This window comes from Carassius auratus, chromosome 24 (assembly GCF_003368295.1).
Source record: "Carassius auratus strain Wakin chromosome 24, ASM336829v1, whole genome shotgun sequence".
Classification (NCBI taxonomy): domain Eukaryota; kingdom Metazoa; phylum Chordata; class Actinopteri; order Cypriniformes; family Cyprinidae; genus Carassius; species Carassius auratus.
This window is the reverse complement of record NC_039266.1, coordinates 18,818,281-18,830,547: the sequence shown is the minus strand read 5'-3', so window position 1 is coordinate 18,830,547 and position 12,267 is coordinate 18,818,281.

Genomic DNA, 12,267 nt, shown 5'->3' with positions numbered 1-12,267 from the left:
AGTCTGTGTTGTTTACAGACGGGTGGAAGCCGAACACTGCCGGCTGGTTTGATTAGTCGCCAGGCAGATCACAGTCTGCCAATAAATCGGGTTCCACTCTGAAGCGGGCCCCGAGTCTCGGCTTCAGAGGTTACAGGTTAGTGTAAATGTTTACTTCCTCATTGGCTGGCTGGTGAGATAATTAGAATGACATTTTGCATGGTCGCAGTGCAGGATGCACGACGCACCCCCTTCTCTTGCGTCGTAGCGCACATCATTAAAAATCAACATGGCATCAATCTCGCACCAGTGGTGTGAACTCGAGGCCAGTGCAAACGATCATCAGTGCCGTATTAAACCGGCGGCGGCGGAGCGTGTGGGTGTGCTGACGTGTCTCCTTTGCGGAGATGACGAGGGTGCTGGCCTTAGAACTCTCTTCAGCAGCCAGACATTTCTAAAAAGTCCTGTCTGCTTGTTAAAGCACATGCTGAACAACAGCATAATTGTGCTTGCCACAAACAAACACATTCATTAATGCATTCTGCCGACTAGCTGCATGGCCAACTTATCAGGATTCACAAGCAGCCGCAGAAATATGGTTTGAAGTGTTCAGGTGAATGGAATCTTAAACTATTTGAGATTAAAATCTTCTTTGATTGATTGTACCTCCATTAATGTTAATGATGTTCTGAAAAACATTGCTCTTCTGTTCAGGTCACAGCGGTATCCTCTCTGTGGCGGGCGAGGGTCACGCAGCTTGAACATGGCTAACCGTGAGGTTTTTGTCATGCATGCTTTCCCATTAGCTTTGGCTTTAATTTCAATCCATTGTCTAACGTCTGGATTTGAGCCAAGAGTCAGAGTGGAATTTAAATGATGATCCACAAGGCTGCTTTTCTAATATTTGAAAGATCTGTGTGTGTGTGTGTCAGTATAATGTATTTACATGCACTTCTTTTCCAAAAATTCAGTGTGTATGTTCAGTTCTCCATGACCATTTGACACTACGAAATAAAGGTATAGTTCAAAATGAAAACGAGTTGTCTATTATTTTGACAGTTGTGCCCAAAATTGTGGGAAGTCGAATAAACTCAAATAAACTTCTTTATTAAATCAGCATTAATTAAATGCAATACAAAAACAATAAACATATTATTTACAAAAATATTAAATATTGATATATTTTTATATATCTAATAATGAGAACTACAAGGGAAATATGCTTAACTCTTTCCCCACCAAACACAGAGTTTTCAGTTATTCATGAGACGACGCTTCTCCGCCAAACATATCATTTTCAGCGTTTCCGTGTTTTACACGTTATACACCCGGGGGCGCTACTACATTCACTACCTGAATGAATCTAGAGTGTGCCGATTAAAAACACAGACGAGGAAGACACAGAAACAAGCGCTTTCATATGTCTACATATGGATATGCAAAATAATGCGACCATCAACATTAAGCCACATATAAATGAAAACTGCCTAATGTTACCGAGTGAAATATGGATCGAGAAAGTGGGAAAGGCCTTTACAAGCTTTGGCAGTGCTGATGGAAGCCATCTACTGCATCTTTGCTTTGATAATAGTACTGGATATGAAACAAATGTAGTATTTCTCAGCTATTTGCTCAAATTGTCACTTTTTATGAAACCTGTCTACATTCGAGTGTTGATAAAAAAAAATAAAGCTTGAAACAAAAATAAAACTTTTACAGATTTTAGTGGAAATCAGCTAAAATTTTATATATATATATATATATATATATATATATATATATATATATATATATATTGTTGTAATGAAAAATATCAGTTCATACTTGACCCCTGTAAATAAATATATAAAACATTTATTTTTAATCAGTTTTCCATGGCTGTTTGACCTTCTGACCCTTTGTATTAAAGGGTCAATAAAAAACACCAATTCTACCATTTTACTCACTCTCAAGGTCATTCAAATCTGTATGAATTTCTTCTGCAGAACAAAAAAATGTGTTTGAATGAATTTTTTAAGAATGATGGTCACCAAACCATTTTGGTTTTCATTGATTTCTGTTCCAGTGACAAATATTTACTTATAAGTTCTACTGAAGAAAGAAAGACATACAGGTTTGGAATTACCTGAAGGAGAGTAAATGATAACAGAAATTTAATTTTCTTCAGTTTTTGGGTGAACTATCTTCATAAACGATATACCTTTAAATTAGCTATTTGTGCTGCTGTACCTTTAAGACAATCTTATGTGGTATACAGGTCATGGGTTTGATTCCTATGAACCAATAAACAGCATACTTTAAAAAATGTAAATTTGCTTTGGGTGAAAATGTGTTGAATGATGTAAATGGAAATTCACTCCATTACCTAAGCATTGCATGTTCAAAAAGGTGAATTCAGTCTTTTCGTGTTTTCTGCCAGTGTACATCTCAGCAAGAATGAGGTCTGGTGTTACTCCGGGATCTTGTGCGACGGTCTGAAACGTCAGTGGTGGACATCATTTATCAGGACAGCTGTAATAAACAGAAACATTAGCTCAGAGCTTCGTATTTGTCCCCCACCGTCGTTCGATACAATATCTCGCCTCTGTCTTCACTGAGCAGGAGTGGGATGTGTGCTGAGAAATTGTTGTGTCTGACATTTGGAAATTCCAGGCTTAAGTGACAAATGAATTAGTTCCCAGCACCTTCTCTTTAATTGATGCGAGTAGCCCGCACCTCCCCAGCTCTAAAAACAGCCAGGTATCGTGTTGTGACAGAAAAAGAGCTGCCAGAGTCTGCAGCTTCACGGCCGTACCGACAGGACTTGAATGCTGAGGTTATGAAGACTCACCCGTATTGTTGTCTGGCCCATTTTCTGATAGTGAGCTTAGCCTAAAAGCTGGTTTGGTGAGTTATTGTTGAAGCCGGTTGACTGTTCTGTGGTGTTTGCACGGCGCAGTCAGAACAGGAGTTTGACATGCATTGTGAAGCGTCTTTGTGGAGCCATGCTCGTGCATGGAGGAGGAGGTGTGTGCGATCTGAGAGAAAGAATGCATTTCTAGCTATGCTTCAAAAGGACACGGTCCCCAGAACATGCTAGTAATGGAAGATCCACTGTACTGTGTAATAATCAATTTGATTTCTTGTGTGTGTGTGAACAGAAGCGATCTCATCTTCCTATCAAAGGCCCAGAGTAAACTCCATGTTGTAATTGTGCCGGCAGTTTTCTCCAAAGACTGTAAAGGATTTTTCAAACATAAACATTTTTGTCTGATTTTCTACCTATCTCTCTCTCTCTCTCTCTCTCTCTGTGTGTGTGTGTGTGTGTGTGTGTGTGTGTATGTCTGTACTTGACTAGTTACATAAAAGCCCATTGGGTGTTGGTGGGTGTGTTTGAGGACACTCTGATACCAGAGCTTAACAGGTAAAGGTCACTGAGATGAGATGGAAATACCAGTGAACAGAGCCTAAGGAGGAAGGACAGGATGGTATTTGGTCCTGCTGATTCAGGACTTGATCTCATCATGTGTGTGTTTCACTGGAAACTTGGTGTACATAGCGTCGTACCGGTGAGTCTCAACAGAGGGCGCTACACAAATCCACTCACACAGACAGATGGACACGGCTAAACTAATTCATCATTCTGTTACACAGACCTGCAGAGTGTTGCAAGTTTTTAGCACTTTTCCTAAACTGCTACTTTAATATCTGGGTCCAGTGAAATGTTTAAGCTTTTAAATTAATCACAGATGCAGGCGTTTTCACACTCTGTGGTAATGAGGGAGACAGAGGTAGTCTGGAGAAGGTGCCAAGTATCCCGACTGGTGTGCGAATGTGAGGATTTCATCCTCCCTGTATGTTATAGCTAACGTCTGTCAGATTTTTTGAAATATCAAAGAGCAATATTTTTGATATCCTGATTCATTTCCAGAGTCATTTCACCCTGAGTTTTCATTTGTGGGTGAGGTGTTGATTTAAAAAAGGCAACTTACAAAACATAACAATATAAATCTAGATATGCTAAGTCAATGCTTGATCTTTCGATTCTGACATTTGTTCGCCAGCAGTGTGAGTCGGTGTGCATCAAAACCGTGAAGCTGCACAATTCTCCCGCTCCCTTCTTTCTCCATATCAAATTCTAAGATGGAAGTTGTTTTGTCCCTTGGAGAGTCCTTGCATTGAGCTCCACTTTACAGAAATTGGCCTCTGCGCCATCAAAGCCCAGCCGAGGACTGCAGGCGGCGGGTGACATTTTGATTGAGATATTTTGCCTCTGATAACATGCAAATTCCAGCGCAGCGACATGAACTGAGCCGGCAGACTTTATTTTTACTCTCCCTCCCTTTTGCTCTTTCTCCCTGCTCTGTTACTCAGCGCGTGATGCTATCTATTACATTATGGCATCTGTATGCATTCAGTGACTGCGGCGGCGTTTTAATAAAGGCACATCACTTTCTGTCCTGTGGGCTGGTCTCAGTGTGTAATCAAACCTCACAGACTTACATGGAAACAACACTGTCAGTCATTTCGTCAAATAAACACACTGTATATATTCATATGTTTCCTCTCTGCATATGAATGCACTGCTGTCTGCAAAGGGATTTCGTAATTATTTAAATTTGCCGCGGTTTATTGCATGCACCAGATTCACATGTATTGCAAAGCTGACATGTTCCAAAGCAGGTGTCCACACATGCTGTGTCAATCTTTTTTGTTACTTTTAAAAAAGTAATAATTTCTTGATCTATTTTAACTATTCAGAACCTTCATATTAATAATTCCATTTGGTCTTATTGTAAGAATCACATTATAGGCCATAACTCTGCAAAATATCAATGACTGTTTGGTTGATTGCCTAACTGGGCATAGCCATTGAAAATGTGATCAGAAGTGCAATAGATTGCTAGCAGAAAGTTCTTGTCTCTAAAAACTAGCATTATGGAGGGCAAACATTTGTATTTAACTTACAGCATTACATCAATAATATTGCTTTCTCCAGTGAACATCTGAATCAGGAGAGAAATATGCACAGATTAATCACCGTTTACAAGCCAAAAGAGTTCTAAACAAATATGTCCAGTGGTTTTATGTGAGAGAACAACGGGGACTTTTTCACCGGAAGAAGCGTTATTATGGATTATGGACTGGTATTTTGGCCAGAAGTGACTGTTTAAAGGTAAAAAAGCCTTAAAGGGTTAGATCACCCAAAAAGAAAAATTAGTCCATGTTTTACTCACCCTCAAGGCATCCTATGTGTATATGACTTTCTTCTTTCAAACGAATCCAATTGGAGTTATATTAGAATTTTTCCTTGCTCTTCCAAGCTTTATAATGGCATGGACGGGTGTTTTTTTTTTTTTTTTTTTTCAACAATCCAAAAGTAATCAACTAAAGCGCATCCATCCATGATAAAATGTGCCTCACATGGCTCTGAAGGGGTGAATAAATGCCTCTTGTTGCAAATCGGTGTGTTCTTGTAAAAAAAAAAATATCCATCGTTAAAACAATATAAACATATTTCTTTCACTTCTGCTAACTGTCGTAGGCAGAAGCAGTTCCGGGCGAATGACGTAGGTGTAGGAAGCCTTTATTCACCACCGGAGCCATGTGAGGCATGTTTTAATATGGATGGATGATCTTTATTTGACTACTTTTGGACTGTTGAAAAATGCCATGCCATGTCTATGCTATTATAAAGCTTGGAAGAGCAAGGACGTTTTTTTTTCCATATACTGTATATACAACTCCAATTTGATCAGTCTGAAAGACGCTTGTGTCAGTAGATCTTGTTTTTGTTTTGAACTTTTTCCTTTCTGCTCTTCTGACACCCACGTCATGAGGCAGGAGAAGCTGGGAGGTTGGGGGTTGTGCCACCTTGGTCCATCAGTGTAATTGTTTTGTGGGCTGAAGGATATTTTTAGCCCACCAAAGGTTGGTCCCTTTTGTTATCTCACAAAGGCTCATCAACCCCTCTCACAGTCATGTCTCTTTGAAGGAAACGGCACTGTTGAGAATTGCTTCAGCACCGTGTCCCGGGTTCTCCTGTGTGGCGAGGCTTTGATCAGAGTGAATCTTTTGGTCCTAACATCTCTTTAAAGCCATGTAAGGTCTGCTGCAGATTTGCCACAGACGTCTCTTGAATGCTGCTACACTTGTCGAGTATTTGTAATTGCTTTTCCAGCAGGTCTAGGCTCCCTTGGTTTTTGGCGCTTCTTAACATTCCCACCATGACAATACCCTCACGGGATCATCACGCAGTACGGTGTGTGTTCCCTTTAGCCTGAGGCTCTGTGCTCTCTCATGGGTTATTGTAATCCACTTTAATACTAATTAATTAATGAATTCAAAACATTAATATTGTAAGTGTGAGACCACCAAATAAATCAAATGTGGTTTAGATATTTGGTTTTTGGGTAACTTGTTTGAGTAATCTCAATGCATGATATTAAAATAAATAATGCAGACAAATATATTAGCTGATTTAACTACATTCCTTTCAGTCCAATAACAATATTTTGTAATATCAAGGTCAATATTGTTAATTATTAAATATAGTTATATAAAAAGAAATTTTTACATGCAGTTTTTTTTTTTCAAATGATCAAACATCAGTTTTTGTTTTTTTATTTACTGACAGTAATTACTGAACGTGATCAATCATTTAACAACTTGTAATTTCAATAAATATATTTTACATTTATTATAAATGTAGTTTAAAAAACAGTCTATGTTTTCCATTTCTTCAAGCCTTCATTTTTATTGTTAAATAAAGACACAAATAAGAAAAAATGAGAAATATATCACTTCCAGATATTATATGTGAGGAAACCAAAAGATAAATATTTATTAGTGTAAGCTTTATGTTGTGGTCATTTTGACCCATTTAGTTTTTTTCAAAAATGTTAATAATATATATATATTTTTTTAATGTTCTTTCTTTTTATTTTTAAACTGGTGGTGCCAGCAAAAAATGACTGGCCTACTAATAAGTACAGTTCATTTTGGAAAAGCCAGTAATGTCTTAATTTGCCTAGGCAGCGTGCTATGTTTTGGAGCCTAGCTATATGCATGCACAATTTATAAGCAAAAAATGTTTTAAATCACTCTTCATTCATGGAGAAGGGCTTTAAGCTCTCCTACAGGAGACATCTGGCATGGGAAGGTTGTCAGAGGCATCCTACATTCCGCAATTTAATTCTGCCAGTCTGCCCGTGGGTCCTGCTCGGAAACGTGCCCGGTGCCACCATGCCTCATCAAAGTTGGCATCGGCCGTCCCTGTCAAGGGTTTGGCAGGGCTGTGGCATCACGCTCCATTAAAAAGCTTCTGGAATTTCCTACATTTTGGCAAAGGCCTTGTTTTTTTTTCCAAAGAGAGTGGCAGGGCCAAGGGAACGCTGGGTTTGGAGAGGAACCGGAGTGCATTCGGGTTTCCACACCCCCTCCCGCTCCGTTCTCGAGTCGACCCTTTAGGGAAGAAGCAGGAACGGAGGATTGTTTCAGTAGAAAGCGCTAATATCTTAGCAAATCCTAAAAGACATCAATTAAAGGTTGCGCAAAGCCCCGGTGCTCTGGTGTCCACGCGGCGAAGCCTGAGAGAGCAGATGTCTCTAAAGTGGTCCCCGGACCGACACGCTGATAAATACTAATGGAAGTGATTACCTCAGACAGTAAATGGACCCTTTTGACAGAGTATCGGCAGAGGCCAAAACAAGCTTATGGGTGCAGTTTGGGTCGGGTGGGAGCGGAGGGGTGGATGGACATAGATTAGACTTTATTGTTAGCCTCAGGTGGACCTTTCTAGTTGAGTGCAAGAAAGAGCAGCGTTAAGTGAATCCATGTTGTTAGATTCAAACTATATTTGCATTGCTGATACAAGTATTTCCCTGATCATTTATGCAACTATTTATTACACAATAGACATCACTCAATCTCAGAAATGTATTGTATGCTTATACTCTTAGTCTTTTTATCTGAAATTTTAGTTTTGTCAGCAACAGTAGCCACATGGTTAGTGCATCGACACATAGTGCAACTGTGCTGATGGCAACCTGAGTTCGATTCCCGCCATGAGGTCCTTAGCTGATACCGCTAAAGGCATAAAAATAACTTATAAAAAAAAAGAATTATCATTTATTTATTTACATCTGAGCTTAAGAGTTGTATTTTATTTTAAAATTAAAAAATTTAATCCTTAAGGTTAGTAGTCATTGGCAATTTTATTTATTTTATTATTATGCTAATTTTTATTGAATAATTTATTTATTGAAAATGTATTATAATTCATGGAGTCATTTGATAACTCAATAATGTAAATTAGTACATTACACATTTCATCATAACCTGCACAGATCTTTTGAAAAACAAACGCAAATAATTACAAAGAAACAGCAAGTAATGCACTGAATTAAATGTCACATTTTGCAGTTAAAAGAATGAAATAGTATTTTCTTGCAAAACATAATCCATTAATCTTTGTTTCATTTACAACTTCAAAAATAATTTGTTATATAATGTATGTTATGAAATCCTATCAGTTAAAAATATAAATCTGTGTATAATTCCTATTACATCTGAAATTTAAACATATAGCTATGCTTAAATGTAAACGTGTAAATCTATATACAATACTTGACTTAGTATTTTACATTATTGACATTTTTCTAGTATATATATATATATATATATATATATATATATATATATATATATATATATATATATATATATATGGTTACACTTAAGAATAGGTAACACCTATTAGTTGCTTATTAGCATGCATATTAATAGATTATTAGCCATGTATTAGTGGTAATTAAGAACATATTAATGCCTTATTCTACTTGAGCTTATTCTACATCCCTGATCTTACCCAATACCTAAACCTAACAACTACCGTACTAACTATTAATAAGCAGCAAATTAAGAATTTAATGAGAGAAATGTCATAGTTAATAGTTAACAAGTGATACCTATTCTAAAGTGTTACCTTATATATATATATATATATATATATATATATATATATATATATATATATATATATATATATATATATATATATATAATATCAGTATTCAGTATTTTATATTCCACAAATATCAGATGACATTTGCTTAGAGGACATGGTTTAAGTTTCCACTAAAAGGCTTCTTAGCCCTTGGGGTCATCTTATTAGGGTAAGCTGACCCCTTTTGTAATTTTCCATTAAATTTGAGGGCTCTTTTGACTTATTTGGCCAGTAAGCAACCACCCATTGTGGCAACAACTGTAGCACAGGCCAAGATCTATATAAACTTTGATTATCCAGTGCAGTTTTATTTTGTAACTCCAGAACCTCAACCTCCTCGCTAAAGCAAGAGTGTCTGTTCTCGCAGACAGTCCATGTAAAAGACAAATGAGACGTGTGCCATTCCAGATCACAGCGAGCCACGTCGTGTGGACGGATGGAGCCGGTCTCTGCTGTGCATTTAATGACCCTCAGCGAGAGAACTCAGAGCACGTACTAACTCTGCTGATCCTGTCTGCACCGCTGGATGCATCCAGAGAGAGAGCGGGAGCTGTATCCGTAACCTATAGGAGGTGAAAAATACCCTTGGGATTATCCTCCCTACCCCGTGTGCAAACAACCCTGAGCCTGGAGTCGCTCTGCAGGGGCGCTCGCTGAATCCCCGAGTATCACAGATCTCTGAATCTCTCAGGAGCAAACTAAATATGTGCAAGTTCCACTCTGGCTTTTTCTGCTGGAAACAATCAATACTTCTCCAGGATTCTACAATTCCTTGTGTCTGCAGCACTTGCTTTCTCAGTTTTTTTTATTTTATTTTTTGGTCTTGGTCTACACCTCATGGCTCAACAGTAAAGTTGTTTTCTGCTGGCCTGGATGAGATTTTTTGTGGCTGCAAAAATATTCACTGTTCTTATCTAGCAGAACATAGTTTGGTTGAACAGTATGGGGTGTTAGCTTCTACTACTAGATGTTGTAAATGAATGCGAAAAGCATCTTTTTAACTGATGGCCATTCAAAGTAGCAATATAAGACATGACATTATTATTCTTCTGACAAATAAACATACATTATGCACAGGAGAATATAAAGCTGTGGAAGATATGCTTTCTGTGGTCCAGTGAGGCTTTGAATAAACTCAGCCATGCTCTACTGATTTACCTCCAGCCAAAATGGAGATCTGCTACTTATGTGCAGAGTTTTCATATACCTGGAGAAAAATAGCAATGGAAATATTTTCACCGTAAATGCACATGACATTGGGGGTGTAATAGTGACAAAAAAATACATCTCGCTATTTTCTGGAATTTTGCCGATAACGATAATTAGACGATATTTTGCCGAGCATGTTATTGTGCTGGTATTTTAACAGGTTTGGGACTGCTGTGAACTGATAACTACCAAAACTTTTGGTATTCTTTATATTCTGTGGGGTGGTTAGTTTGCAGGAGAAACTGAAATTTAATTTATGTTAGTTTTTTTGCAATATACTCGTCAAATCGAATATGGTTTAAACAACAATTATTACCGGAGATTATATATATCGCATAACCCTATGTGAGAGAACACACATTACAACATTAGTCGGTTTAATGCTGGTGCTCCTTGCATAATTTTTATGTAAATGAAATAAATGTTCTGTTAGGCTGATAATATTTTGTATTTTTAGGGGATTTTATGGTAGTAAATTGTATATATGCAATGGTTAACATACATTATTAACCGCTTAGACCTGAAAAAAAAAAAACTGTCATAAATCTGTTATAAAGCTGCTATGCTTTAGACTCTTTTTAAAGAAGATGCTTGACATATTTTTGCTGAAGTAAAAAGTACAATTAAAAACATTTTACTTCTAAACGGTGACAAAATTATTCCAAATTATTCCGAAAAAAGTTTTCCAAATTTGCGGTTGATATCTGAAAAAAAAAAGAAAAAAGAAAGAGCTTCTATCTTTCATTAAGATTGTGTTTGGCCATTTCCACTAAATTAAATTTGTTTCCCATTAGTTCCAATTCCATCTTTTTGTCAGATCCATCAGTGGAAAAGTGTATTATGCTACAGTACATACTGTATCTTACCTTACATAATTTAGTCGTTATCTCAATACAAACACAACAAAAAATCCACCAGATACTAAGATAGAGTAAATCAATCTTCTCAAAATCAGTATTCACAAACCAAACACAGAAGAAAAAACGTGGGATCCTGATGTATTGTTTATGCGTTCCCTCTCTGGAGCCTGAAGGAACTCAATGTACGCTCAGCTTGTGTTGGTGGGGTAATGCAGCATCCTTTAGGAAGATTAGATCAGGAAAAGTGACCTCACCTCCTCCACTGATGTCATTTCCACTGCTGAGTCCACAGGGGGAAGCCTAGACTCATCTGCCGTATGTCATCATGCCAATAATCTGTTCATTAAATGCATCACTTTGCAGGAATCAAGAACATAATCACCAATTAACTGCAGTGCTGAAGATGTACCCTATATATATGACCTGTATACAGGGGGATGTGTGAAACACTTTAACTGACATATGGTTTTAAGGGTTAAGATATGAATGTGTGAACGATGAAAATGCAACCTTTATGCACAGTGTGTGTGTATATATATATATATATATATATATATATATATATATATATATATATATATATATATATATATATATATATATATATATATATATATATATATACACACACACACACACAGTGGGGATCGAAAGTTTGGGCACCCCTTGCAGAATCTGTGAAAATATGAGTAATTTTCAAAAAATAGGAGAGATCATGTTATTTTTTATTTAGTACTGTCCTGAGTAAGATATTGTACATAAAATATTTTAACATTTAGTCCACAAGACCAAAAAAAAATGCTGAAATTATTGAAATAACCCCACTCAAAAGTTTGGGAACCCATGGTTCTTAGTACTGTGTTCTGTTACCTGATGATCCTCGACTGTCTTTCTGTTTTGTGATGGTTGTGCATGAGTCCCTTGTTTGTTCTGAACAGTTAAACTGAGCAGCGTTCTTCAGAAAAATCTTTAAGGTCCTGCAGATTCTTCAGTTTTCCAACATCTTTACATATTTGAACCCTTTCCAGCAGTGACTTTATGATTTTGAGATGCACGTTATCACACTGAGGACATTTGAGGGACTCAAACACAACTATTTAAAAAGATTCAAACATTCACTGATGCTCCAGAAGGAAACAAGATGCATTAAGAGCTGGGGGGTGAAAAATTTTGGAATTTGAAGATCAAGGTAAATTGTACTTAATTTGTGCACCGGGAAACATACAAGTATCT